Source organism: Pristiophorus japonicus, chromosome 9 (assembly GCF_044704955.1).
Source record: "Pristiophorus japonicus isolate sPriJap1 chromosome 9, sPriJap1.hap1, whole genome shotgun sequence".
NCBI lineage: Eukaryota > Metazoa > Chordata > Chondrichthyes > Pristiophoridae > Pristiophorus > Pristiophorus japonicus.
This window is the reverse complement of record NC_091985.1, coordinates 203077977-203104790: the sequence shown is the minus strand read 5'-3', so window position 1 is coordinate 203104790 and position 26814 is coordinate 203077977. Positions and strand designations below refer to the sequence as shown.

The window sequence follows — 26814 nt, the reverse complement described above, 5'->3', positions numbered from 1 at the left end:
CCTTAACTTCAGTGATGGTGAAGTGGCCTCCCCACAGCAGAATGCCTAGGCCGGAAGACCAGCAGTCGTTGCCTCCTGACCATATGGATGGTCCATGGGCCCACCATCGTGACCACTGCCGGTAACTGCTGAAGTGCAGCAGCCTGCACTCCTGCAAGAACAGCAGGTCTGCTTTGACCTTGGCGAGGTAGCCCAAGGTGGAAACACATCGTGTAGTGGATTTTACGCTACGCACGTTAATAGATGCAATTTTTAAATCTATGTTTAAGTTACAGGTTACAGTTCAAAACATTTACATTTCAAATAAACTGTCCTTTACGTTGGAGACCTGTCCAGTGGCCGGTTCCTGCAAACATAGATTTTCAAAGTAAAAGTCTACTTCACCTGGGCTGGCATACTGGTCTTTTTTTTAATTTCAAAATATACTTTATTCATATAAAAATTTGTACAGTACATTCAAAAGCAGTTCAGTACATTTAGCTGCGGTCAGCAATCCCATACACTACATTTGGGTGCTGACAGCAGTTCCATTCGATACATTTCCTTGCTTTTCATTTCAAGTACAATTCGGTACAATACGGGATACATTGTAGTACATTCGACAAATTACATTACATGTGTCACTATACAGGACACGGAATGGCTGATGGTACATTTACATATTTTCTTTTCAACGTGCATTATGAAACAGACCTTGCATTGTACATGGCACTACATAGGTGTTTATAGATGATGGTGCTCCATGTACACAAAAAAGAAGTTACAAGTACGGCCCGAGGGGAGTTTTGAACAGATTCCTGCCCCCGGGTTTATCGTGGCAGAAGGGCTTTAAACTGTGGCCCTTCCCCACCGTGCCTTTGCGGCAGCTGCACCAATTTTAAGTGCGTCCCTCAGCACGTAGTCCTGGATCTTGGATTGCACCAGTCTGCAACACGCAGACATGGACATCTCCTTGCTCTGGAAGACCAGCAAGTTTCGGCAAGACCAAAGAGCGTCTTTGACTGAGTTGATGACCCTCCAGCAGCAGGGATGTCTGTCTCAGTGTGTGTCCCTGGGAACAGTCCGTAGAGCACAGAGACTTGTGTTCCGGAGCTGCTTGGGATGAACCTCGACAGAAACTACTGCATCTCTTTCCAAACCTGCCTTGCGAAGGCGCATTCCTGAAGGAGATGGGTGACAGTCTCGTCCGCCCTGCAATCGACTCGGGGGCACTGTGCCGTGTTGCTGAGACGTCGGCTGTGCATGAATGCTCTGACGGGTAGGGCCCTCCTCACCGCCAACCAAGCTACGTCTTGGTGCTTGTGTGAAAGCTCTGGTGATAAGACGTTCTGCCAAACGAGTTCGACAGTCCGCTCAGCGAACCACCCGACAGGGTCCACCCTCGGCTTCTTTTGTAGGGCGTCCAGGATGTTACGTGCTGACCACTGTTTTATGGCCTTGTGGTCAAAGGGGTTTTTTGTGAAAAACTTTTCCACGAAGGACAGGTGGACAGGCAACAATGGGGACAGGTAGAAACTCAGCACGTAGTGACACTTGGTGTTTGCGTACTGGGGGTCTGTGCACAGCTTGATGCAGCCGCACACAAAGGTGGCCATCAGGATGAGGGCCACGTTCGGAACATCCTTTCTTCCACTGTCCAGAGATTTGTACATTGTATCTCTGCGGACACGCTCCATTTTGGACCTCCAGACAAAGTGGAAGACGGCCCGGGTGACTGCCGTGGCACAGGAGCGAGAGATGGGCCAGACCTGTGCCACATGCAGCAAACCCGAGAGCACCTCACTCCTGATGACCAGGTTCTTTCCTGCCATGGAGAGGAAGCGCAGCTTCCACCATCCCAGTTTTTGCATCACTTTGACGATACGCTCTTCCAGGTTTCTGGCGCATGCCCCATACGCTCCGAACTATATTCCCAACACCTTCAGGTAATCTGGTTTAACGGTGAAGTGGATAAAGGATCGGTCAGTTGCCAAAGAACATGGCCTCACTTTTGCTGCGATTGACCTTCGCTCCCAAGGCCAGTTCAAACTGGTTGCAGATTGTGAGCAATCTGCGGACCGACTGCGGATCCGAGCAAAAGATGGCCACATCATCCACATACAGAGAGGTCTTAACCTGAGCGCCTCCGCTGCCTGGGATCGTCACCCCTCTAATGCCCGCATCCTTCCTAATGGACCCGGCAAAGGGCTCGATACAACACACAAACAAGACAGACGAGAGAGGACAGCCTTGCCTGACTCCAGATCTGATCAGAAAGCTTTCAGTTTCCCACCCGTTGATTAGAACTGCGCTACAGTTATACAGAGTATTGGTGAGACCACACCTGGAATAATGCGTGCAGTTTTGGTTTCCATATTTACGAAAGGATATACTTGCTTTGGAGGCAGTTCAGAGAAGGTTCCAGAGATGAGGGGGTTGACTTATGAGGAAAGGTTGAGTAGGTTGGACCTCTACTCATTGGAATTCAGATGAATGAGAGGTAATGGTATTGAAACGTATAAAATTATGAGGGGGCTTGACAAGGTGGATGCAGAGAGGATGTTTCCACTGATGGGGGAGACTAGAACTAGAGGGCATAATCTTAGAATAAGGGGCCGCCAGAGATGAGAAGGAATTTCTTCTCTCAGAGGCTTATAAATCTGGAATTTGCTGCCTCGGAGAACTGTTGAAATTTGAACATTGAATAAATTTAAGACAGAAATAGACAGTTTCTTGAGTGATAAGGGGAGCGGGCGGGGAAGTGGAGCTGAGTCCATGATCAGATCAGCCATGATCTTATTGAATAGCGGAGCAGAAGAAGAGCCATATTACCTACTCCTATTTCTTATGTTTAGCTCTGTCAAGCCTGTCTGGTGGCTGGTGTACAAAGACCACCACACGTGAAAACAATCCACGCACAGGCATCCTCCCACGCTCCAAGATTTAGTTCGGAATCTGGAGTTTTAAGATTCTTCTGAAAGCTGGCGACCCCCAGGTGGGCAAGTTAACTCCCACAAACAAGTGCTTTACTACGACATTCACAACTACAACAAGTAGAACCAATAGCCAAATCATCAGCAGTCATCGCAACCAGTACAAAGTCACACCTACTACATAACGCAAAGATCAGTCTGTTTTTGAACAATAAGACAACCCCACTAAAGCAGAGCCTCGAAAAATTAATTAAAACTCTGAATGTTACTCTCCACGGAAATCTTTAGTAAAAGGCGAAAGATTTATACGATCTGAAGAGAAACCAGAGGGTACTGATTATTCCCGCGCAGCTCCTCGCCCACAAGCGACGGCTTGCCTCTTTAACGTTGGGCTGAGCCGCTAGAACTAACTTCTAGAAAAGATATATTACCACAAATCAATACAGCGCGAGGGAAAGTAACTGGAAACTTCAGTGTCCGTGAAAATCAGTTAAACCTGAAGTTTATTTTAGTTTCTTGCTAAATATTATGAACAACATTGTGGGTATGTAAATGAGCTTGAGCTTTGTGTGGGCTGGGTTTACAGTGACGTGTCCAATTCTTCGGTACAACTTTACTTCGGGTTTTTATTCTCTCTCGGTGTGATTTGAAGCTTAAGGTAAACATTTTGGATCAGTGCGGTTTCTGCTCGTGAGCAAACGTGTTTTAGTTTTTTTTTGAAATTCGTAGCCAATCGTTCCAATTCTTTGTCAAATCACAAACGCCAGAGGTCACCTTGGGCGCATTCAAGGATCACTCTGCGCCAATGCTCTTAGCCAAAAGGCCTAGAGCCACTGCACCGTTCCTGGAAGTACTGCAATACCAGGTTCGTGCCATGGAGGTGGATGGGTCAAGCCACCCCACCCACCCATACAGGAAGCATTAACACAATGAGAGCAGACACAGAGCTCAGAGCCGTGCACTGTCCACGTCTAGTATCCATTTCACTGATTTCAATGATATAAACCAGACTTGTTACTGTATTGGTCTGAATTTTGTTAAATTTCAAAATGTACTTTATTCATATAAAAATTTGTACAGTACATTCAAAAGCAGTTCAGTACATTTAGCTGCGGTCAGCAATCCCACACACTACATTTGGCTGCTGACGGCAGTTCCGTTCGATACATTTCCTTGCTTTTCATTTCAAGTACAATTCGGTACAATACGGGATACATTGTAGTACATTCGCCAAATTACATTACATGTGTCACTATACAGTACACGGAATGGGTGACGGTACATTTAAAAAAAAAATTCTTTTGAACGTGCATTACGAAACAGACCTTGCATTGTACATGGCACGACATAGGTGTTTACAGATCATGGTGCTCCATGTACACAAAAAAGAAGTTCCAAGTACGGCCCGAGGGGAGTTTTGAACTGATTCCTGCCCCAGGGTTTACCGTGGCAGAAGGGCTTTAAAGGGTGGCCCTTCCCCACTGTGCCTTTGCGGCAGCTGCACCAATTTTTAGTGCGTCCCTCAGCACGTAGTCCTGGATCTTGGTTTGCGTCAGTCTGCAACACGCAGATGTGGACGTCTCCTTGCTCTGGAAGACCAGCAAGTTTTGGCAAGACCAAAGAGCGTCTTTGACCGAATTGATGGCCCTCCAGCAGCAGGTGATGTCTGTCTCGGTGCGTGTCCCTGGGAACAGCCCGTAGAGCACAGAGTCCTGTGTTATGGAGCTGCTTGGGATGAACCTCGACAGCAACCACTGCATCTCTTTCCAGACCTGCCTTGCAAAGGCACAATCCTGAAGGAGATGGGTGACAGTCTTGTCCACCCGCAGCCGACTCGGGGGCACCATGCCGTGTTGCTGAGACGTCGGCTGTGCATGAACGCTCTGACGGGTAGGGCCCTCCTCACTGCCAACCAAGCTACGTCTTGGTGCTTGTGTGAAAGCTCTGGCGATGAGATGTTCTGCCAAACGAGTTCGACAGTCTGCTCAGGGAACCACCCGACAGGATCCACCATCTCCTTCTTTCGTAGGGCGTCCAGGACCTTACGTGCTGACCACTGTTTTATGGCTTTGTGGTCAAATGGGTTTTTTGTGAAAAATTTTCCACAAAGGACAGGTGGACAGGCATGGTCCAACTGGTGCGGGCATTTTGCGGCAGCGTGGACAGGCCCATTCTTCGCAACAAAGGGGACAGGTAGAACCACAGCACGTAGTGACACTTGGTGTTTGTGTACCGGGGGTCTGTGCACAGCTTGATGCAACCGCACACAAAGGTGGCCCTCAGGATGAGGGCCACGTTCGGAACATCCTTTCCACCACTGTCCAGAGATTTGTACATTGTGTCTCTGCGGACACAGTCCATTTTGGACCTCCAGACAAAGTGGAAGACAGCCCGGGTGACTGCCGCGGCACAGGAGCGAGGGATGGGCCAGACCTGTGCCACGTGTAGCAACCCCGAGAGTAGCTCACTCCTGATGACCAGGTTCTTTCCTGCCATGGAGAGGAAGCACAGCTTCCACCATTCCAGTTTTTGCTTCACTTTGGCGATACGCTATTCCAAGTTTTTGGCGCATGCCCCGTCCGCTCCGAACCATATTCCCAACACCTTCAGGTAATCTGGCTTAATGGTGAAGGGAATAAAGGATCGGTCGGCCCAGTTGCCAAAGAACATGGCCTCACTTTTGCTGCAATTGACCTTCACTCCCGAGGCCAGTTCAAACTGGTCGCAGATTGTGAGCAATCTGCAGACCGACTGCGGATCCGAGCAAATGATGGCTACGTCATCCATGTACAGGGAGGTCTTGACCTGAGCGCCTCTGCTGCCTGGGATCGTCACCCCTCTAATGCCTGCATCCTTCCTGATGTTCCCGGCAAAGGGCTCGATACAACGCACAAACAAGACAGACGAGAGAGGACAGCCTTGCCTGACTCCAGATCTGATCGTAAAGCTTTCAGTTTCCCACCCGCTGATTAGAACTGCGCTACTGATGTCTCTGTAGAGCAGTTGGATCCAATTGCGGATACCCGCCCCAAACCCCATTTTGGAGAGCACGTCCATCAGGTACGTGTGCGATATCCTGTCAAAGGCCTTCTCCTGTTCTAAGCTGATTAAGCAGGTGTCCACCCCACTGTCCTGCACGTAGGCGATCGTATCCCTGAGTAGCACCAGGCTATCAGAGATCTTCCTGCCAGGGACAGCACAGTTCTGGTCCGGGTGAATCACCAGCTCAAGAGCAAACTTGCGCCTGTTGGCGATGACCTTTGCCAGGATCTTGTAGTCCACATTGAGCAGTAAAATGGGCCGCCAGTTTTTGATTTCCTCCCTCTCCCCCTTCTGCTTGTAGATGAGGGTGATGATGCCTTTCCTCATCGATTCTGACATACTGCCAGCCAGAAGCATACCCTCGTACACTTCCAGCAGGTCTGGGCCCATCCAGTCCCACAGAGCCGAATACAACTCGACCGGTAAGCCATCGCTTCTGGGAGTTTTACTCGTTGCAAGGGACCAGACGGCCTTTGTCATCTCATCCAGAGTTAGCGGGTGGTCCAGACTCTCCTGCTCGCTGTCGTTTAGGACCTCCGTGATAGACGACAGGAACGACTGGGAGGCCGTGTGGTCTGTGGGCTTGACGTCGTACAGCCTGGCATAGAAGGATTTGCTGATACTCAGCATGTCAGGCTGCGAAAACGTCATAGAACCGTCTTCTCCCTTTAGGCTGGTGATCACAGAGCTCCCCCTGTGTACCTTTTGGAAGAAGAAGCGCGAACATGTCTCATCCTGCTCGATGGAGCGGACTCTGGAGCGGAAATGATTTTGGAGGACTCTGAGACAAAGAGCAAGACTTGCTGGCCTTTCACCTCTTCGAGTTCCTCCGCGACATCGACTCCCATCGACTGCAACAGGAGCAGGTTTTGCATGCTCTTCTGGAGTTGGGACAATTCCCTCTGTCTCCCTCTCGCCTCCTGAACACCATTGCGGATGAAAAACCTCTTGATGTTTGTCTTGATTGTTTCCCACCAGTGCATCGGGGAATCGCAGAGGGGTTTTACGGTTCTCCAACCTTTGTAATCCCTCTTGAGTTCCTCCACGTTTTCCGGAGTCAACAGTTTCACGTTCAGCTTCCATATCCCTCTGCCAACTTTCTGGTTTTCCTGTGGGCAAAAGTCGGCCAGTAGGAGGCAGTGGTCAGAGAAGAACACCAGTGTGACATCGGTGGATCTGACCTTGAGCGTGTGGGACACAAACAGGAAGTCTATTCTGGAACGGACGGACCCGTCTGGTCTCGGCCAGGTGTATCTGCGTGGTGCTCCGTCTGCAGGGTTGCTGAAGATGTCGCACAGCTTGGCGTCTTTTACAGCATCAATCAGGAGTTTGGACGTGGCGTCCAGTTTGCTGTCGGCTCTGCTGGATCGTCCAGCCGCATCGATGATGCAGTTGAAGTCACCACCCAGAATGACCGGCCTGGTCGTCGCCAGCAGCAGTGTGAGCTGCTGGAAGAGGGCCAGCCACTCGCTTCTGAGAGGTGAGACATACACGTTAATTTTTGTACATTACATCTGCTACGAGGAGGCGGATGCCCACCACCTCCTTAACTTCAGTGATGGTGAAGTGGCCTCCCCACAGCAGAATGCCTAGGCCGGAAGACCAGCAGTCGTTGCCTCCTGACCATATGGATGGTCCATGGGCCCACCATCGTGACCACTGCCGGTAACTGCTGAAGTGCAGCAGCCTGCACTCCTGCAAGAACAGCAGGTCTGCTTTGACCTTGGCGAGGTAGCCCAAGGTGGAAACACATCGTGTAGTGGATTTTACGCTACGCACGTTAATAGATGCAATTTTTAAATCTATGTTTAAGTTACAGGTTACAGTTCAAAACATTTACATTTCAAATAAACTGTCCTTTACGTTGGAGACCTGTCCAGTGGCCGGTTCCTGCAAACATAGATTTTCAAAGTAAAAGTCTACTTCACCTGGGCTGGCATACTGGTCTTTTTTTTAATTTCAAAATATACTTTATTCATATAAAAATTTGTACAGTACATTCAAAAGCAGTTCAGTACATTTAGCTGCGGTCAGCAATCCCATACACTACATTTGGGTGCTGACAGCAGTTCCATTCGATACATTTCCTTGCTTTTCATTTCAAGTACAATTCGGTACAATACGGGATACATTGTAGTACATTCGACAAATTACATTACATGTGTCACTATACAGGACACGGAATGGCTGATGGTACATTTACATATTTTCTTTTCAACGTGCATTATGAAACAGACCTTGCATTGTACATGGCACTACATAGGTGTTTATAGATGATGGTGCTCCATGTACACAAAAAAGAAGTTACAAGTACGGCCCGAGGGGAGTTTTGAACAGATTCCTGCCCCCGGGTTTATCGTGGCAGAAGGGCTTTAAACTGTGGCCCTTCCCCACCGTGCCTTTGCGGCAGCTGCACCAATTTTAAGTGCGTCCCTCAGCACGTAGTCCTGGATCTTGGATTGCACCAGTCTGCAACACGCAGACATGGACATCTCCTTGCTCTGGAAGACCAGCAAGTTTCGGCAAGACCAAAGAGCGTCTTTGACTGAGTTGATGACCCTCCAGCAGCAGGGATGTCTGTCTCAGTGTGTGTCCCTGGGAACAGTCCGTAGAGCACAGAGACTTGTGTTCCGGAGCTGCTTGGGATGAACCTCGACAGAAACTACTGCATCTCTTTCCAAACCTGCCTTGCGAAGGCGCATTCCTGAAGGAGATGGGTGACAGTCTCGTCCGCCCTGCAATCGACTCGGGGGCACTGTGCCGTGTTGCTGAGACGTCGGCTGTGCATGAATGCTCTGACGGGTAGGGCCCTCCTCACCGCCAACCAAGCTACGTCTTGGTGCTTGTGTGAAAGCTCTGGTGATAAGACGTTCTGCCAAACGAGTTCGACAGTCCGCTCAGCGAACCACCCGACAGGGTCCACCCTCGGCTTCTTTCGTAGGGCGTCCAGGATGTTACGTGCTGACCACTGTTTTATGGCCTTGTGGTCAAAGGGGTTTTTTGTGAAAAACTTTTCCACGAAGGACAGGTGGACAGGCAACAATGGGGACAGGTAGAAACTCAGCACGTAGTGACACTTGGTGTTTGCGTGCTGGGGGTCTGTGCACAGCTTGATGCAGCCGCACACAAAGGTGGCCATCAGGATGAGGGCCACGTTCGGAACATCCTTTCTTCCACTGTCCAGAGATTTGTACATTGTATCTCTGCGGACACGCTCCATTTTGGACCTCCAGACAAAGTGGAAGACGGCCCGGGTGACTGCCGTGGCACAGGAGCGAGAGATGGGCCAGACCTGTGCCACATGCAGCAAACCCGAGAGCACCTCACTCCTGATGACCAGGTTCTTTCCTGCCATGGAGAGGAAGCGCAGCTTCCACCATCCCAGTTTTTGCATCACTTTGACGATACGCTCTTCCAGGTTTCTGGCGCATGCCCCATCCGCTCCGAACTATATTCCCAACACCTTCAGGTAATCTGGTTTAACGGTGAAGTGGATAAAGGATCGGTCAGTTGCCAAAGAACATGGCCTCACTTTTGCTGCGATTGACCTTCGCTCCCAAGGCCAGTTCAAACTGGTTGCAGATTGTGAGCAATCTGCGGACCGACTGCGGATCCGAGCAAAAGATGGCCACATCATCCACATACAGAGAGGTCTTAACCTGAGCGCCTCCGCTGCCTGGGATCGTCACCCCTCTAATGCCCGCATCCTTCCTAATGGACCCGGCAAAGGGCTCGATACAACACACAAACAAGACAGACGAGAGAGGACAGCCTTGCCTGACTCCAGATCTGATCAGAAAGCTTTCAGTTTCCCACCCGTTGATTAGAACTGCGCTACAGTTATACAGAGTATTGGTGAGACCACACCTGGAATAATGCGTGCAGTTTTGGTTTCCATATTTACGAAAGGATATACTTGCTTTGGAGGCAGTTCAGAGAAGGTTCCAGAGATGAGGGGGTTGACTTATGAGGAAAGGTTGAGTAGGTTGGACCTCTACTCATTGGAATTCAGATGAATGAGAGGTAATGGTATTGAAACGTATAAAATTATGAGGGGGCTTGACAAGGTGGATGCAGAGAGGATGTTTCCACTGATGGGGGAGACTAGAACTAGAGGGCATAATCTTAGAATAAGGGGCCGCCAGAGATGAGAAGGAATTTCTTCTCTCAGAGGCTTATAAATCTGGAATTTGCTGCCTCGGAGAACTGTTGAAATTTGAACATTGAATAAATTTAAGACAGAAATAGACAGTTTCTTGAGTGATAAGGGGAGCGGGTGGGGAAGTGGAGCTGAGTCCATGATCAGATCAGCCATGATCTTATTGAATAGCGGAGCAGAAGAAGAGCCATATTACCTACTCCTATTTCTTATGTTTAGCTCTGTCAAGCCTGTCTGGTGGCTGGTGTACAAAGACCACTACACGTGAAAACAATCCACGCACAGGCATCCTCCCACGCTCCAAGATTTAGTTCGGAATCTGGAGTTTTAAGATTCTTCTGAAAGCTGGCGACCCCCAGGTGGGCAAGTTAACTCCCACAAACAAGTGCTTTACTACGGCATTCACAACTACAAGTAGAACCTATAGCCAAATCATCAGCAGTCATCGCAACCAGTACAAAGCCACACCTACTACATAACGCAAAGATCAGTCTGTTTTTGAACAATAAGACAGCCCCACTAAAGCAGAGCCTCGAAAAATTAATTAAAACTCTGAATGTTACTCTCCACGGAAATCTTTAGTAAAAGGCGAAAGATTTATACGATCTGAAGAGAAACCAGAGGGTACTGATTATTCTCGCGCAGCTCCTCGCCCACAAGCGACGGCTTGCCTCTTTAACGTTGGGCTGAGCCGCTAGAACTAACTTCTAGAAAAGATATATTACCACAAATCAATACAGCGCGAGGGAAAGTAACTGGAAACTTCAGTGTCCGTGAAAATCAGTTAAACCTGAAGTTTATTTTAGTTTCTTGCTAAGTATTATGAAGAACATTGTGGGTATGTAAATGAGCTTGAGCTTTGTGTGGGCTGGGTTTACAGTGACGTGTCCAATTCTTCGGTACAACTTTACTTCGGGTTTTTATTCTCTCTCGGTGTGATTTGAAGCTTAAGGTAAACATTTTGGATCAGTGCGGTTTCTGCTCGTGAGCAAACGTGTTTTAGTTTTTTTTTGAAATTCGTAGCCAATCGTTCCAATTCTTTGTCAAATCACAAACGCCAGAGGTCACCTTGGGCGCATTCAAGGATCACTCTGCGCCAATGCTCTTAGCCAAAAGGCCTAGAGCCACTGCACCGTTCCTGGAAGTACTGCAATACCAGGTTCGTGCCATGGAGGTGGATGGGTCAAGCCACCCCACCCACCCATACAGGAAGCATTAACACAATGAGAGCAGACACAGAGCTCAGAGCCATGCACTGTCCACGTCTAGTATCCATTTCACTGATTTCAATGATATAAACCAGACTTGTTACTGTATTGGTCTGAATTTTGTTAAATTTCAAAATGTACTTTATTCATATAAAAATTTGTACAGTACATTCAAAAGCAGTTCAGTACATTTAGCTGCGGTCAGCAATCCCACACACTACATTTGGCTGCTGACGGCAGTTCCGTTCGATACATTTCCTTGCTTTTCATTTCAAGTACAATTCGGTACAATACGGGATACATTGTAGTACATTCGCCAAATTACATTACATGTGTCACTATACAGTACACGGAATGGGTGACGGTACATTTAAATTTTTTTTTCTTTTCAACGTGCATTACGAAACAGACCTTGCATTGTACATGGCACGACATAGGTGTTTACAGATCATGGTGCTCCATGTACACAAAAAAGAAGTTCCAAGTACGGCCCGAGGGGAGTTTTGAACTGATTCCTGCCCCAGGGTTTGCCGTGGCAGAAAGGCTTTAAATGGTGGCCCTTCCCCACTGTGCCTTTGCGGCGGCTGCACCAATTTTTAGTGCGTCCCTCAGCACGTAGTCCTGGATCTTGGTTTGCGTCAGTCTGCAACACGCAGATGTGGACGTCTCCTTGCTCTGGAAGACCAGCAAGTTTTGGCAAGACCAAAGAGTGTCTTTGACCGAGTTGATGGCCCTCCAGCAGCAGGTGATGTCTGTCTCGGTGTGTGTCCCTGGGAACAGCAAGTAGAGCACAGAATCTCGTGTTACGGAGCTGCTCGGGATGAACCTCGACAGCAACCATTGCATCTCTTTCCAAACCTGCCTTGCGAAGGCGCAATCCTGAAGGAGATGCGTGACAGTCTTGTCCGCCCCGCAGCCGACTCGGGGGCACCGTGCCATGTTGCTGAGACGTCGGCTGTGCATGAACGCTCTGATGGGTAAGGCCCTCCTCACCGCCAACCAAGCTACGTCTTGGTGCTTGTGTGAAAGCTCTAGCGATGAGACGTTCTGCTAAACGAGTTCGACAGTCAAAAAATTCCAGAAGATTCGTCAAGCATGATTTCTCATTTATAAATCCATGCTGACTTGGACCGATCCTGTCACTGCTTTCCAGATGCGCTGCTATTTCATCCTTAATGATTGATTCCAACATTTTCCCCACTGCTGATGTCAGGCTAAACAGTCTATAATTACTCGTTTTCTCTCTCTCTCCGTTTTTAAAACGTGGTGTTATATCAGCTACCCTCCAGGTCCATAGGAACTGATCCAGAGTCGATAGACTGTTGGAAAATGTTCAACTATCAGGCACCGGGGATTTATCGGCATTCAATCCCATCAATTTCCCTAACACAATTTCCCGCCTAATAAGGATACCATTCTGTTTCTCCTTCTCACTAGACCCACTGTCCCCTAGTACATTCGGAAGGTTATTTGTGTCTTCCCTCGTGAAGACAGAACCGAAGTATTTGTTAAATTGGTCTGCCATTTCTTTGTTCCCAATTATAAATTCACCTGAATCTGACTGCAAGGGACCTACGTTTGTCTTCACTAATCTTTTTCTCTTCACATATTTATATAAGCTTTTGCAGTCAGTTTTTATGTTCCCTGAAAGCTTCCTCTCGTACTCTATTTTCCCCCTCTTAATTAAACACTTAGTCTTCCTCTGTTGAATTCTAAATTTCTCCCAGTCCTCAGGTTTGTTGCTTTTTCTAGCCAATTTATTTGCCTCTTCCTTGGTTTTAGCACTATCCTTAATTTCCCTTGTTAGCCACAGTTGAGCCACCTTCCCCATTTTATTTTTTTATTTCAGACAGGGATGTACAAGAGCTGAAGTTCATCCATGTGATCTTTAAATGTTTGCCATTGCTTATCCACCGTCAACCCTTTAAATATCCTTTGCCAGTCTATTCTAGCCAATTCACGCCTCATACCGTCAAAGTTACCTTTCCTTCTGCTGTGTATCTGTAAAGCATGCACTCCCATGTTCCACCACCAGGGAGCTCATCCCCTGAAGTCCCAAGGGATCCCAGCATCCCTTGGGAGCACTGTAAATAAGCCAGCCTCTAAGACCTGTTCCTCACTTTGGAGTGTCTTATTAAAGACTGAGGTCACTGTTACTTTAACCTCCCTCTGTGCAGCCTCATCTGTGTTAGGAACACAATAACTGGCGGCAAGAATACGAATACAACGCAAAGATGCAGCAAATTGTGGGAATCCTGGAGAAATTCTCAGAGGGTGAGGACTGGGAATTTTTTTATTTTTTTTTTAAACATTTTTTTATTCGTTGCCAATCTTTCCAATTCTTTGTCAAATCACAAACACCAGAGGTCACCTTGCACACATCAAGGATCACTCTGCATCAATGCTCTTAGCCAAAAGGCCTGGAGCCACTGCACTGTTCCTGGAAGTACTGCAATACCAGGTTCGTGCCATGCAGGTGGATGGGTCAAGCCCCCCACATACCTCCGTGGAGGTAGATGGGTCAAAACACCCCACCCACCTCCTATTTCCAAAAAGCATAGGAGAATCACCTTCCTGATCCAGGGAGAACCACGTTGGGGTCATGGTTACTCCCCTGTCAGGTCAGTTACGCATGATCTTAGCCAAAAGGCCACTGGGAAGCCTTTGTCGAATGGCTAGACCAGTACTTTGTAGCCAAGGAGCTGGACGGAGAAGGAAGCGCTGAAAAAAGGAGAGCAGTTCTCCTCACAGTCTGTGGGGCACCGACCTACAGCCTCTTGAAGAATCTTCTGGCTCCTGTGAAACCCACAGATAAGTCATATGAGGAGCTGTGTACACTGGTTCGGGATCATCTTAACCCGAGGGAGAGCATGCAGATGACGAGGTATCAGTTCTATATGTGCCAGCGATCTGAAGGTCAGGAAGTGGCGAGCTACGTTGCCGAGCTAAGGCGACTTGCAGGACAATGTGAGTTTGATGGCTACCTGGAGCAAATGCTCAGAGACTTATTTGTACTGGGCATTGGCCACGAGACTATCCTATGAAAACTTTTGACTGTAGAGACACCGACCCTCAGTAAGGCCATTGCGATAGCACAGGCATTTATGTCCACCAGTGATAACAGCAAACAAATCTCTCAGCACACAAGTGCGAGCAATGTTCATAAATTAACTGGAACTGTGTATGCGAGCAGAAATGTGCAGGGCAGAACCCACGAGTCTGCAACTGCCAGCAGGCCTCAGGTGGCCCAGATGACTCAGAGTCCCCAACAAAGGATGAATGCAAGGCAATTCACACCTTGTTGGCATTGTGGAGGCTTGAATTCAGCCTATTCATGAAGCTTCAAAGAGTATGTTTGCAAGAGCTGTGGAACAATGGGGCACCTCCAACGAGCTTGCAAACGAGCTCCAAACTCTGCAAAACCTGCTAACCACCTCGTGGCAGAGGAAGATCGGTCCATGGTGGATCAAAGCAATTTCGAGCCTCAGAGAGAGGAGGCAGATGCTGAAGTACATGGGTGCACATATTTTCGACGAAATGTCTACCTATAATGCTAAACGTAAAATTGAATGGCTTACCTGCAGCCATGGAATTGGACACTGGTGCAAGCCAATCAATCATGAGTAAAAAGATGTTTGAGAGACTGTGGTGCAATGAGGCAATCAGACCAGCCCTGAGCCCCATCCACACAAAACTGAGAACGTACACCAAAGAGCTTATCATCTGCCCTGGGCAGCGCCATGGTCAAGGTCACCTACGAGGGCACAGTGCATGAACTGCCACTCTGGATTGAACCAGGCGATGGCCCCACACTGCTTGAAAGGAGCTGGCTGGGCAAAATCCGCTGGAACTGGGATGACATCCGAACGCTATCACATGTTGATGAGGCGTAATGTACCCAGGTTCTTAACAAATTTTTTTTATTTTTCGTTGCCAATCTTTCCAATTCTTTGTCAAATGGCTTGACCCATCCACCTCCACGGAGGTGTGTGGGGGGCCTGACCCATCCACCTCCATGGCACGAACCTGGTATTGCAGTACTTCCAGGAACGGTGCAGTGGCTCTAGGCCTTTTGGCTAAGAGCATTGGCGCAGAGTGATCCTTGATGTGTGCAAGGTGACCTCTGGCGTTTGTGATTTGACAAAGAATTGGAACGATTGGTACGAATTTAATAAATAAATAAATAAATAAATAAATAAAATAAAAAATAAAAAAATCACAAACGCCAGAGGTCACCTTGCACACATCAAGGATCACTCTGCGCCAATGCTCTTAGCCAAAAGTTTTTTTTAAAATTCGTTGCAAATCTTTCCAATTCTTTGTCAAATCACAAACGCCAGAGGTCACCTTGCACACATCAAGGATCACTCTGCGCCAATGCTCTTAGCCAAAAGGCCTAGAGCCACTGCACCGTTCCTGGAAGTACTGCAATACCAGGTTTGTGCCATGGAGGTGGATGGGTCAGGCCCCCCACACACCTCCGTGGAGGTGGATGGGTCAATCCACCCACCCACCTCCAGGTTCTTAACAAATTTCCTTCCCTTTTTGAGCCAGGCATTGGAAACTTTTCTGGGATGAAGGTGCGGATCCACTTGGTCCCAGAGGATTGACCCATTCACCACAAGGCGCGAGTGGTACCTCACATGATGAGGGAGAGAGTGGAAATCGAGCTGGACAGGCTGCAACGCGAGGGCATCATCTCCCCTGTGGAATTCAGTGAGTGGGCCAGCCTGGTTGTTCCAGTACTCAAAAGTGATGGCACGGTCAGGATTTGCGATGATTATAAAGTAACTATTAATCGTTTCTTGCTACAGAACCAATACCCACTACCTAAGGCAGATGACCTATTTGTGACGCTGGCAGGAGGCAAGACATTCACCAAGCTCGACCTGACTTCAGCCTACATGATGCAGGAGCTGGAGGAGTCTTCAAAGGGCCTCACCTGCATCAACACGCACAAGGGACTATTAATCTACAACAGATGCCAATTTGGAATTCGGTCGGCTGCAGCGATCTTCCAGAGAAACATGGAGAGCCTACTCAAGTCGGTACCACACATGGTGGTCTTTCAGGACAACATATTGGTCATGGGTCGGGACACCGCCAAGCACGTACAAAACCTGGAGGAGGTCCTCCAGCGACTGGATCGCATATGCTGCGGCTGAAGAGGTTGAAATGCATCTTCATGGCAACAGAAGTGGAGTTTTTGGGGAGAAAGATCGCGGCGGATTGCATTCGGCCCACAGATGCCAAGACAGAGGCTATCAGGAATGCACCCAGGCCACAGAACGTCACGGAGCTGCGGTCGTTCCTGGGACTTCTCAACTATTTTGGTAACTTCCTACTGGGGTTAAGCACCCTTTTAGAGCCCCTACATGTGTTATTGCGCATAGGTGAGAACTGGGTATGGGGAAAAAAACCAAGTAATTGCTTTTGAGAAAGCCAGAAACATTTTCTGCTCCAACAAGATGCTTGTATTGTATAACCCATGTAAAAGACTTGTGCTAGCATGTGACGCATCGTCGTATGGAGTTGGGTGTATATTACAACAAGCTAACGTTGAGGGGAAGTTGCAAGCTGTCGCCTATGCTTCCAGGAGCTTGTCTACGGCCGAGAGGGCCTACAGCATGATTGAGAAAGAGGCATTAGCGTGTGTGTTCAGGGTAAAGAAAATGCATCAGTACCTGTTTTGCCTCAAATTTGAGCTGGAAACTGATCACAAGCCCCTCACATCCCTGTTCTCTGAAAACTAGGGGATAAATACTCATGCCTCAGCCCACATACAAAGGCGGGCACTCGCACTATCAGCGTATAACTATACCATCCGCCACAGGCCAGGCACTGAGAACTGCGCGGATGCTATCAGTCAGCTACCATTGCCCAACACGGGGGTGGAAATGGCGCAGCCCGCAGACTTGTTGATGGTCATGGAAGCGTTTGAAAATGATAAATCACCTGTCACGGCCTGCCAGATTAGGACTTGGACCAGCCAAGATCCTCTGCTGTCCCGAGTAAAAAACTGTTTACTGCATGGGAGCTGGGCCAGCATCCTAGGTGAAATGCAAGAGGCAATCAAGCCATTCCAGCGGTGAAAGGACGAGCTGTCCATTCAGGCAGACTGCCTGTTGTGGGGTAACTGAGTAGTGCTGCCAAAAAAGGGCAGGGAGATGTTAATCTCGGATCTTCACAGCACACACCCGGGTATAGTAATGATGAAAGCGATAGCCAGGTCCCACGTGTGGTGGCCCGGTATCGACTCTGACTTAGAGTCCTGTGTATGGCAATGCAGCATATGTGCTCAGTTGAGCAACGTGCCCAGAGAGGCACCACTAAGTTTGTGGTCCAGGCCCTCCAGACCTTGGTCAAGGATCCATGTCGACTATGCGGGCCCGTTTCTCGGTAAAATGTTCCTGGTGGTGGTGGATGCTTTTTCAAAATGGATTGACTGTGAAATAATGTCGGGAAACACCATCACCACCACCCTCGAAAGCCTGAGGGTCATGTTTGCCACCCACGGCCTGCCTGACATACTGGTCAGTGACAACGGGCCATGTTTTACCAGTGCCGAATTTAAAGAATTCATGACCCACAATGGGATCAAACATATCACCTCGGCTCCGTTTAAACCAGCCTCCAATGGGCAGGCAGAGCGGGCAGTGCAAACAATCAAACAGAGCCTTAAATGAGTAACAGAAGGCTCACTCCAAACCCGCCTGTCCTGAATACTGCTCAGCTACCGCACAAGACCTCACTCGCTCATAGGCATGCCCCCGGCTGAGCTACTCATGAAAAGGACACTTAAAACCAGACTCTCGCTGGTTCACCCCAACCTGCATGATCAGGTAGAGAGCAGGCGGCAGCAACAAAATGTAAACGATGGTCGTGCCACTGTGTCACTGGAAATTGATCTGAATGACCCTGTGTATGTGCTAAACTATGGACATGGTCCCAAGTGAATCGCGGGCACGGTGATAGCTATGAAGGGAGTAGGGTGTTTGTAGTCAAACTAGACAATGGACAAATTTGCAGAAAGCATCTGGACCAAACGTGGCTGCAGTTCACAGACTGCCCTGAACAACCCGTAGCAGACATCACCTTTTTCAAGCCCACAACACACACCCAAAGGATCAATGACTACACGCCAGACCAGAAAATCGAATCCATCATGCCCAACAGCCCAGCAAGGCCAGGGTCACCTAACAGCCCAGCAAGGCCAGGCTCACCTAGCAGCCCTGCAGGGCCAACAACATGCCAGCCCAGCGAGGGCACAGCCAACACACCAGAACAGACATTTATACCGAGGCGGTCCACCAGGGAAAGAAAGGCTAAGCATGGGCAAGGAAACCTCCTACTGATTACCACCTACCGTTCTCCCTCAGCTGGTGAATCAGTACTCGCTTCTCGGCCTTTTGGCTAAGATCTGCATAACTAACCTGACCAGCCACCATGACCTCCGGGTGGTTCCTCCCTAGTCAGGAAGGTATATGCTTACATTTTTGTAAACAGGAGGTGGGTGGGATGGCTTGACCCATCCACCTCCACGGAGGTGTGTGGGGGACCTGACCCATCCACCTCCATGGCACGAACCTGGTATTGCAGTACTTCCAGGAACGGTGCAGTGGCTCTCGGCCTTTTGGTTAAGAGCATTGGTGCAGAGTGATCCTTTGACTGGTGCAGGGTGACCTCTGGCGTTTGACAAAGAATTGTAACGATTGGACACGAATAAATTAAAAAAAAAAAAAATAAATAAAAAAAAAAATCAGTACCCCACTATGTTGAACACTACTTGAAAGAAGCACTGAGAGTAGCAAGGATTGATTGAGTCCTGAAGGACATAGCTGCCAGATTGGGCCTGCGACACAATCATCACAGCCCCAGGAGATAGCTGCAGGGGTTTCTCAGGGCAGTGCCCTAGGCCCAATCATCTTGAGCTGCTTCATCAATGACCTTCCCTATGACCATCATAAGATCAGAAGTGGGAATGTTTGCTGATGACTGCACAGTGTTCAATGCCATTCGCAACTATTCCGATAATGAAGCAGTCCATACCCACATGCAGCAAGATCTGGATGAGATTCAGGCTTGGGCTGATAAGTGGTAAGTAATATTCATGCCACACAAGTGCTATCTCCAACAAGCCAGAGTCTAACCATCATCCCATGACATTCAATGGCATTACCATCGCCGAATTCCCCACCATAAGCATCCTAGGAGTCCATTGACCAGAAATTTAAATGGACCAGCCAAATAAATAATGTGGGCAACAAGAGCCGGTCAGAGGCTGGGCATTCTGCGGCAAGTGTCTCAACTCCTGACTTCCCAAAGCCTTTACACCATCTACAAGGCACAAGTCAGGAGTGTGATGGAATGCTCTCCACTTGCCTGGATGAGTGCAGCTGCAACAACACTCAAGAAGCTCGAAACTATCCAGGGCAAAGCAGCCTGTTTGATTGGCATCCCATCCACCACCTTAAACATTCACACTCTCCATCACCGACATACTGTGGCTGTCATGTGTACCATCTACAAGATGCACTGCAGCAATTCACCAAGGCTTCTTTGGCAGCACCTCCCAAACCCACAACCTCTACCACCTAGAAGGACAAGGTCAGTAGGCGATTGGGAACACCATTACCTCCAAGTACCCCTCCAAGTAACACACCATCCTGACTTGGAAATATATCGCTGTTCCTTCATCGGCGCTGGGTCAAAATCATGTAACTCCCTCCCTAACAGTACTATGGGAGTTCCTTCACTACCTGCAATGGCACCAGCGACCTGAAAGACTTGTACGGGATTTGGACCAACGCCAGATCCAGGTCACCATGAAAGTGGATGCCAGCGGAACCATCCTGCACCTCACCCCCCTCCAGCTTTGCCATCGGAGGAATTCGGGGCTACATGGTGTACGCTGGCCAACCCAACGTGTGCTGGACCTGCGGGAAGGCAGGCCATGTGGCGGCAAGCTGCAAAACTGTCATCTGCCGAAACTGCAAGAACAAAGGCCACCAGACAAAGGACTGTAAGGAGACCAAGTGCTGCAACCTCTGTGGTCTGGCTGGGCACCTTTCCAAAAACTGCCCCAAACACAGCTTCAGCTATGCACAGGCAGCAAAGAACATTGCACGAGAGGAGGAGGAAGCTGAGGAACACAATGTTCCAGAGGAGACCTACACCCTCCCCCCGACCAGTGCCCTGAGCAAAGAAGCAATCACCCTCGTGGACTCGGAACAAGTCAGGGAGGAAGAGAAGCCTGCTACGACGAGCTGCGAGACACCAGTACCCAGCAGTGAAGCTCTCCCCCAGCGCACTGAGTCCAGGAATGAGGAGACAGCAGATGATGAAGCGGGATGGGAGACCGTCAAGAAAAAGGCCTACAAGCGTAAGGAGAACAGGCAAGAAAGGGCCCCTGCAGAAATGAAAGGGAAGACGCGGCTAACGTCCACAACAGACAGCAGCGACGGCAGCTCGTCTGATGATGAAAGGCGAGACAAAGCCCCTCACTACCGCCACCAGAACAAGAGGCAATACGCCAACCCACAGCCACAGGTGACCGGGAGCAGTGAAGTGACCAGCACAGCCCCGCTCCGGAAACCCGGGAGCAGCGAAGCACCCAGCGCACACGAGCTCCGGAACACCGGGAGCAAAGAAGCGACCAACACAGACCAGCTCCGGGATAACGGGAGCAGTGAAGTGCCCAGCACACCCCACCTCCGGAATATCGGGAGCGACGCAGCGATCGCAGCACACCAGCTCGAGATCGCTGCGACTGATGAAAAGAGGGAACCACCAACACCAGGCGAGGACAGTGCAGAGGACATATCAGACTTTCTGACAACACTGCACCAGTCCCCGGGTCGAAACACTCCCACGGTAGAGGACGACCAGTGCAAGGAAATGGCGGACGAGACTGTCACCCATCTCCTTCAGGATTGCGCCTTCGCAAGGCAGGTTTGGAAAGAGATGCAGTGGTTGCTGTCGAGGTTCATCCCAAGCAGCTCCGTAACACAGGACTCTGTGCTCTACAGGCTGTTCCCAGGGACACACACCGAGACAGACATCACCTGCTGCTGGAGGGCCATCAACTCGGTCAAAGACGCTCTTTGGTCTTGCTGAAACTTGCTGGTTTTCCAGAGCAAACAGATGACCATGTCTGCGTGTTGCAGACTGGCGCAATCCAAGATCCAGGATTACGTGCTGAGGGACGCACTTAAAATTGATGCAGTCGCCGCAAAGGCACGGTAGGGAAGGGCCACAGTTTAAAGCCCTTCTGCCACGGAAAAGCTGGGGGCAGGAATCAGTACAAAACCCCCCTCGGGCTGTATTTGTAATTTACTTTTTGTGTACATGGAGCGCCATGATCTGTAAACACCGATGTAGTGCCATGTACAATGCAAGGTCTGTTGCGAAATGCATGTTGAAAAGAAAAATGTAAATGTACCATCACTCATTCCGTGTACTGTATAGTGACACATGAAATGTAATTTGTTTGAATGTACTACAATGTATCCCGTATTGGACCGAATTGCACTTGAACTGGAAAACAAGGAAATGTAACGAACGGAACTGCAGTCAGCACCCAAATAATAGTGTATGGGATTGCTGACCGCAGCTAAATGTATTGAAATGCCTTTGAATATACTGTACAGATTTTTTTTAATGAATAAAGTATATTTTGAAATAAAAAAAACAGTGCAAAGAAATGTATCGAACGGAACTGCCGTCAGCACGCAAATGTAGTGTATGGGATTGCTGACCGCAGCTAAATGTACTGAACTGCTTTTGAATGTACTGTACAAATTTTTATATGAATAAAGTATATTTTGAAATTTAAAAAAAGTATTCAGACCAATACATCAACAAGTCTGGTTTATATCATTGAAATCAGTGAAATGGATACTAGACGTGGACAGTGCACGGCTCTGAGCTCTGTGTCTGCTCTCATTGTGTTAATGACTTCCTGTATGAACTAAAACACGTTTGCTCACGAGCAGAAACCGCACTGATCCAAAATGTTTACCTTAAGCTTCAAACACACCGAGAGAGAATAAAAACCCGAAGTAAAGTTGTACCGAAGAATTGGACACGTCACTGTAAACCCAGTCCGCACAAAGCTCAAGCTCATTTACATTCCCACAATGTTCTACATAATACTTAGCAAGAAACTAAAATAAACTTCAGGTTTAACTGATTTTCATGGACACTGAAGTTTTCAGTTACTTTCCCTCGCGCTGTATTGATTTGTGGTAATATATTTTTTCTAGAAGTTAGTTCTAGCGGCTCAGCCTAATGTAAAAGAGGCAAGCCGTCGCTTGTGGGCGAGGAGCTGCGCGGGAATAATCAGTACCCTCTGGTTTCTCTTCAGATCGTATAAATCTTTCGCCTTTTACTAAAGATTTCCGTGGAGAGTAACATTCAGAGTTTTAATTAATTTTTCGAAGCCCTGTTTTTGTGGGCTATCTAATTGTTCAAAAACAGACTGATCTTTGCGTTATGTAGTAGGTGTGGCTTTATACAGGTTCTGATGATTTGGCTATTGGTTCTACTTGTTGTAGTTGTGAATGTCGTAGTAAAGCACTTGTTTGTGGGAGTTAACTTGCCCATCTGGAGGTCGCCAGCTTTCAGAAGAATCTTAAAACTCCAGATCCCGAACTCAATCTTGGAGCGTGGGAAGATGCCTGTGTGTGGATTTTTTTCACGTGTGGTGGTCTTTGCACACCAGCCACCAGACAGGCTTGACAGAGCTAAACATAAGAAATAGGAGTAGGTAATACGGCTCTTCGAGACTGCTCCGCCATTCAATAAGATCATGGCTGATCTGATCATGGACTCAGCTCCACTTCCCCGCCCGCTCCCCTTATCACTCAAGAAACTGTCTATTTCTGTCTTAAATTTATTCAATGTCCAAATTTCAACAGTTCTCCGAGGCAGCAAATTCCAGATTTATAAGCCTCTGAGAGAAGAAATTCCTTCTCATCTCTGGCGGCCCCTTATTCTAAGATTATGCCCTCTAGTTCTAGTCTCCCCCATCAGTGGAAACATCCTCTCTGCATCCACCTTGTCAAGCCCCCTCATAATTTTATACGTTTCAATACCATTACCTCTCATTCATCTGAATTCCAATGAGTAGAGGCCCAACCTACTCAACCTTTCCTCATAAGTCAACCCCCTGATCTCTGGAACCTAATGAACCTTCTCTGAACTGCCTCCAAAGCAAGTATATCCTTTCGTAAATATGGAAACCAAAACTGCACGCAGTATTCCAGGTGTGGTCTCACCAATACCCTGTATAACTGTAGCACAGTTCTAATCAACGGGTGGGAAACTAAAAGCTTTCTGATCAGATCTGGAGTCAGGCAAGGCTGTCCTCTCTCGTCTGTCTTGTTTGTGTGTTGTATCGAGCCCTTTGCCGGGTCCATTAGGAAGGATGCGGGCATTAGAGGGGTGATGATCCCAGGCAGCAGAGGCGCTCAGGTCAAAACCTCTCTGTACGTGGACGATGTGGCCATCTTTTGCTCGGATCCGCAGTCGGTCCGCAGATTGCTCACAATCTGCGACCAGTTTGAACTGGCCTCGGGGGCGAAGGTCAATCACAGCAAAAGCGAGGCCATGTTCTTTGGCAACCGACCGATCCTTTATTCCCTTCACCATTAAGCCAGATTACCTGAAGGTGCTGGGAATATGGTTCGGAGCGGACGGGGCATGCGCCAAAAACCTGGAAGAGCGTATCGTCAAAGTGAAGCAAAAACTGGGATGGTGGAAGCTGCGCTTCCTCTCCATGGCAGGAAAGAATCTGGTCATCAGGAGTGAGGTGCTCTCGGGTTTGCTGCATGTGGCACAGGTCTGGCCCATCTCTCGCTCCTGTGCCGTGGCAGTCACCCGGGCCATCTTCCAATTTGTCTGGAGGTCCAAAATGGAGCATGTCCGCAGAGACACAATGTACAAATCACTGGACAGTGGAGGAAAGGATGTTCTGAACATGGCCCTCATCCTGATGGCCAGCTTTGTGTGCGGCTGCATCAAGCTGTGCACAGACCCCCAGTACGCAAACACCAAGTGTCACTACGTGCTGAGTTTCTACCTGTCCCCATTGTTGTCTGTCCACCTGTCCTTCATGGAAAAGTTTTTCACAAAAAACCCCTTTGACCACAAGGCCATAAAACAGTGGTCAGCACGTACCATCCTGGACGCCCTACGAAAGAAGCAGAGGGTGGACCCTGTCGGGTGGTTCGCTGAGCGGACTGTTGAACACGTTTGGCAGAATGTCTTATCGCCAGAGCTTTCACACAAGCACCAAGACGTAGCTTGGTTGGCGTTGAGGAGGGTCTTACCCGTCAGAGCGTTCAAGCACAGCCGACATCTCAGCAACACGGCACAGTGCCACCGAGTCGACTGCAGGGCAGACGAGACTGTCACCCATCTCCTTCAGGATTGCGCCTTCACAAGGCAGGTTTGGAAACAGATGCAGTAGTTGCTGTCGAGGTTCATCCCAAGCAGCTCCGGAACACAAGTCTCTGTGCTCTACGGGCTGTTCCCAGGGACACACACTGAGACAGACATCCTTGCTGCTGGAGGGTCATCAACTCAGTCAAAGACGCTCTTTGGTCTTGCCGAAACTTGCTGGTCTTCCAGAACAAGGAGATGTCTATGTCTGCGTGTTGCAGACTGGTGCAATCCAAGATCCAGGACTACGTGCTGAGGGACTTAAAATTGGTGCAGCTGCCGCAAAGGCACGGTGGGGAAGGGCCACAGTTTAAAGCCCTTCTGCCACGATAAACCCGGGGGCAGGAATCAGTTCAAAACTCCCCTCGGGCCATACTTGTAACTTCTTTTTTGTGTACATGGAGCACCATCATCTATAAACACCTATGTAGTGCCATGTACAATGCAAGGTCTGTTTCATAATGCACGTTGAAAAGAAAATATGTAAATGTATCGTCACCCATTCCGTGTCCTGTATAGTGACACATGTAAGGTAATTTGTCGAATGTACTACAATGTATCCCGTATTGTACCGAATTTTACTTGAAATGAAAAACAAGGAAATGTATCGAATGGAACTGCCGTCAGCACCCAAATATAGTGTATGGGATTGCTGACCGCAGCTAAATGTACTGAACTGCTTTTGAATGTACTGTACAAATTTTTATATGAATAAAGTATATTTTGAAATTAAAAATAAGACCAGCATGCCAGCCCAGGTGAAGTAGAATTTTACATTGAAAATCTATGTTTGCAGGAACCGGCCACTGGACAGGTCTCCAACGTAAAGGACAGTTTATTTGAAATGTAAATGTTTTGAACTGTAACCTGTAACTTAAACATGGATTTAAAAATTGCATCTATTAACGTGCGTAGCGTAAAATCCACTACACGATGTGTTTCCACCTTGGGGTACCTCGCCAAGGTCAAAGCAGACCTGCTGTTCTTGCAGGAGTGCGGGCTGCTGCACTTCAGCAGTTACCGGCAGTGGTCACGAAGGTGGGCCCATGGACCATCCATATGGTCAGGAGGCAACGACTGCTGGTCTTCCGGCCTAGGCATTCTGCTGCGGGAAGGCCACTTCACCATCACTGAAGTTAAGGAGGTGGTGGGCGTCCGCCTCCTCGTAGCAGATGTAATGTACAAAAATTAACGTGTATGCCTCGCCTCTCAGAAGCGAGTGGCTGGCCCTCTTCCAGCAGCTCACACTGCTGCTGGCGACGAACAGGCCGGTCATTCTGGGTGGTGACTTCAACTGCATCATCGATGCGGCTGGACGATCCAGCAGAGCCGACAGCAAACTGGACGCCACGTCCAAACTCCTGATGGATGCTGTAAAAGACGCCAAGCTGTGCGACATCTTCAGCAACCCTGCAGACGGAGCACCGCGCAGATACACCTGGTCGAGACCAGACGGGTCCGTCCGTTCCAGAATAGACTTCCTGTTTGTGTCCCACACGCTCAAGGTCAGATCCACCGATGTCACACCGGTGTTCTTCTCTGACCACTGCCTCCTACTGGCTGACTGTTGCCCACAGGAAAACCAGAAAGTTGGCAGAGGGATATGAAAGCTGAACGTGAAACTGTTGACTCCGGAAAATGTGGAGGAACTCAAGAGGGATTACAAAGGTTGGAGAACCGTAAAACCCCTCTGCGATTCCCCGATGCACTGGTGGGAAACAATGAAGACAAACATCAAGAGGTTCTTCATCCTCAAAGGTGTTCAGGAGGCGAGAGGGAGACAGAGGGAATTGTCCCAACTCCAGAAGAGCATGCAAAACCTGCTCCTGTTGCAGTCGATGGGAGTCGATGTCGCGGAAGAACTCGAAGAGGTGAAGGGCCAGCAAATCTTGTTCTTTGCCTCAGAGTCCCCCAAAATCATTTCCGCTCCAGAGTCCGCTCCATCGAGCAGGATGAGACATGTTCGCGCTTCTTCTTCCAAAAGGTACACAGGGGGAGCTCTGTGATCACCAGCCTAAAGAGAGAAGACGGTTCTGTGACGTTTTCGCAG

The 26814-nt window shown here is 48.7% G+C and overlaps 3 non-coding genes and 1 pseudogene across 3 annotated transcripts; 2 read left to right on the top strand and 2 right to left on the bottom strand.

Moving 5' to 3' along the window:
- Window positions 1-3130: 3130 nt before the first annotated feature.
- On the bottom strand, window positions 3131-3244 carry LOC139274462 (U5 spliceosomal RNA). Its single transcript, XR_011595520.1, has one exon. It is a non-coding gene; the product is annotated as a U5 spliceosomal RNA (small nuclear RNA).
- A 7381-nt stretch (window positions 3245-10625) lies between these two features.
- Window positions 10626-10739, bottom strand: LOC139274440 (U5 spliceosomal RNA). The gene has a single exon (XR_011595498.1). It is a non-coding gene; the product is annotated as a U5 spliceosomal RNA (small nuclear RNA).
- Window positions 10740-18714: 7975 nt separating this feature from the next.
- Window positions 18715-18945, top strand: LOC139274376 (U2 spliceosomal RNA; annotated as a pseudogene).
- Window positions 18946-22666: 3721 nt separating this feature from the next.
- Window positions 22667-22779, top strand: LOC139274454 (U5 spliceosomal RNA). Its single transcript, XR_011595512.1, has one exon. It is a non-coding gene; the product is annotated as a U5 spliceosomal RNA (small nuclear RNA).
- Window positions 22780-26814: the final 4035 nt, after the last annotated feature.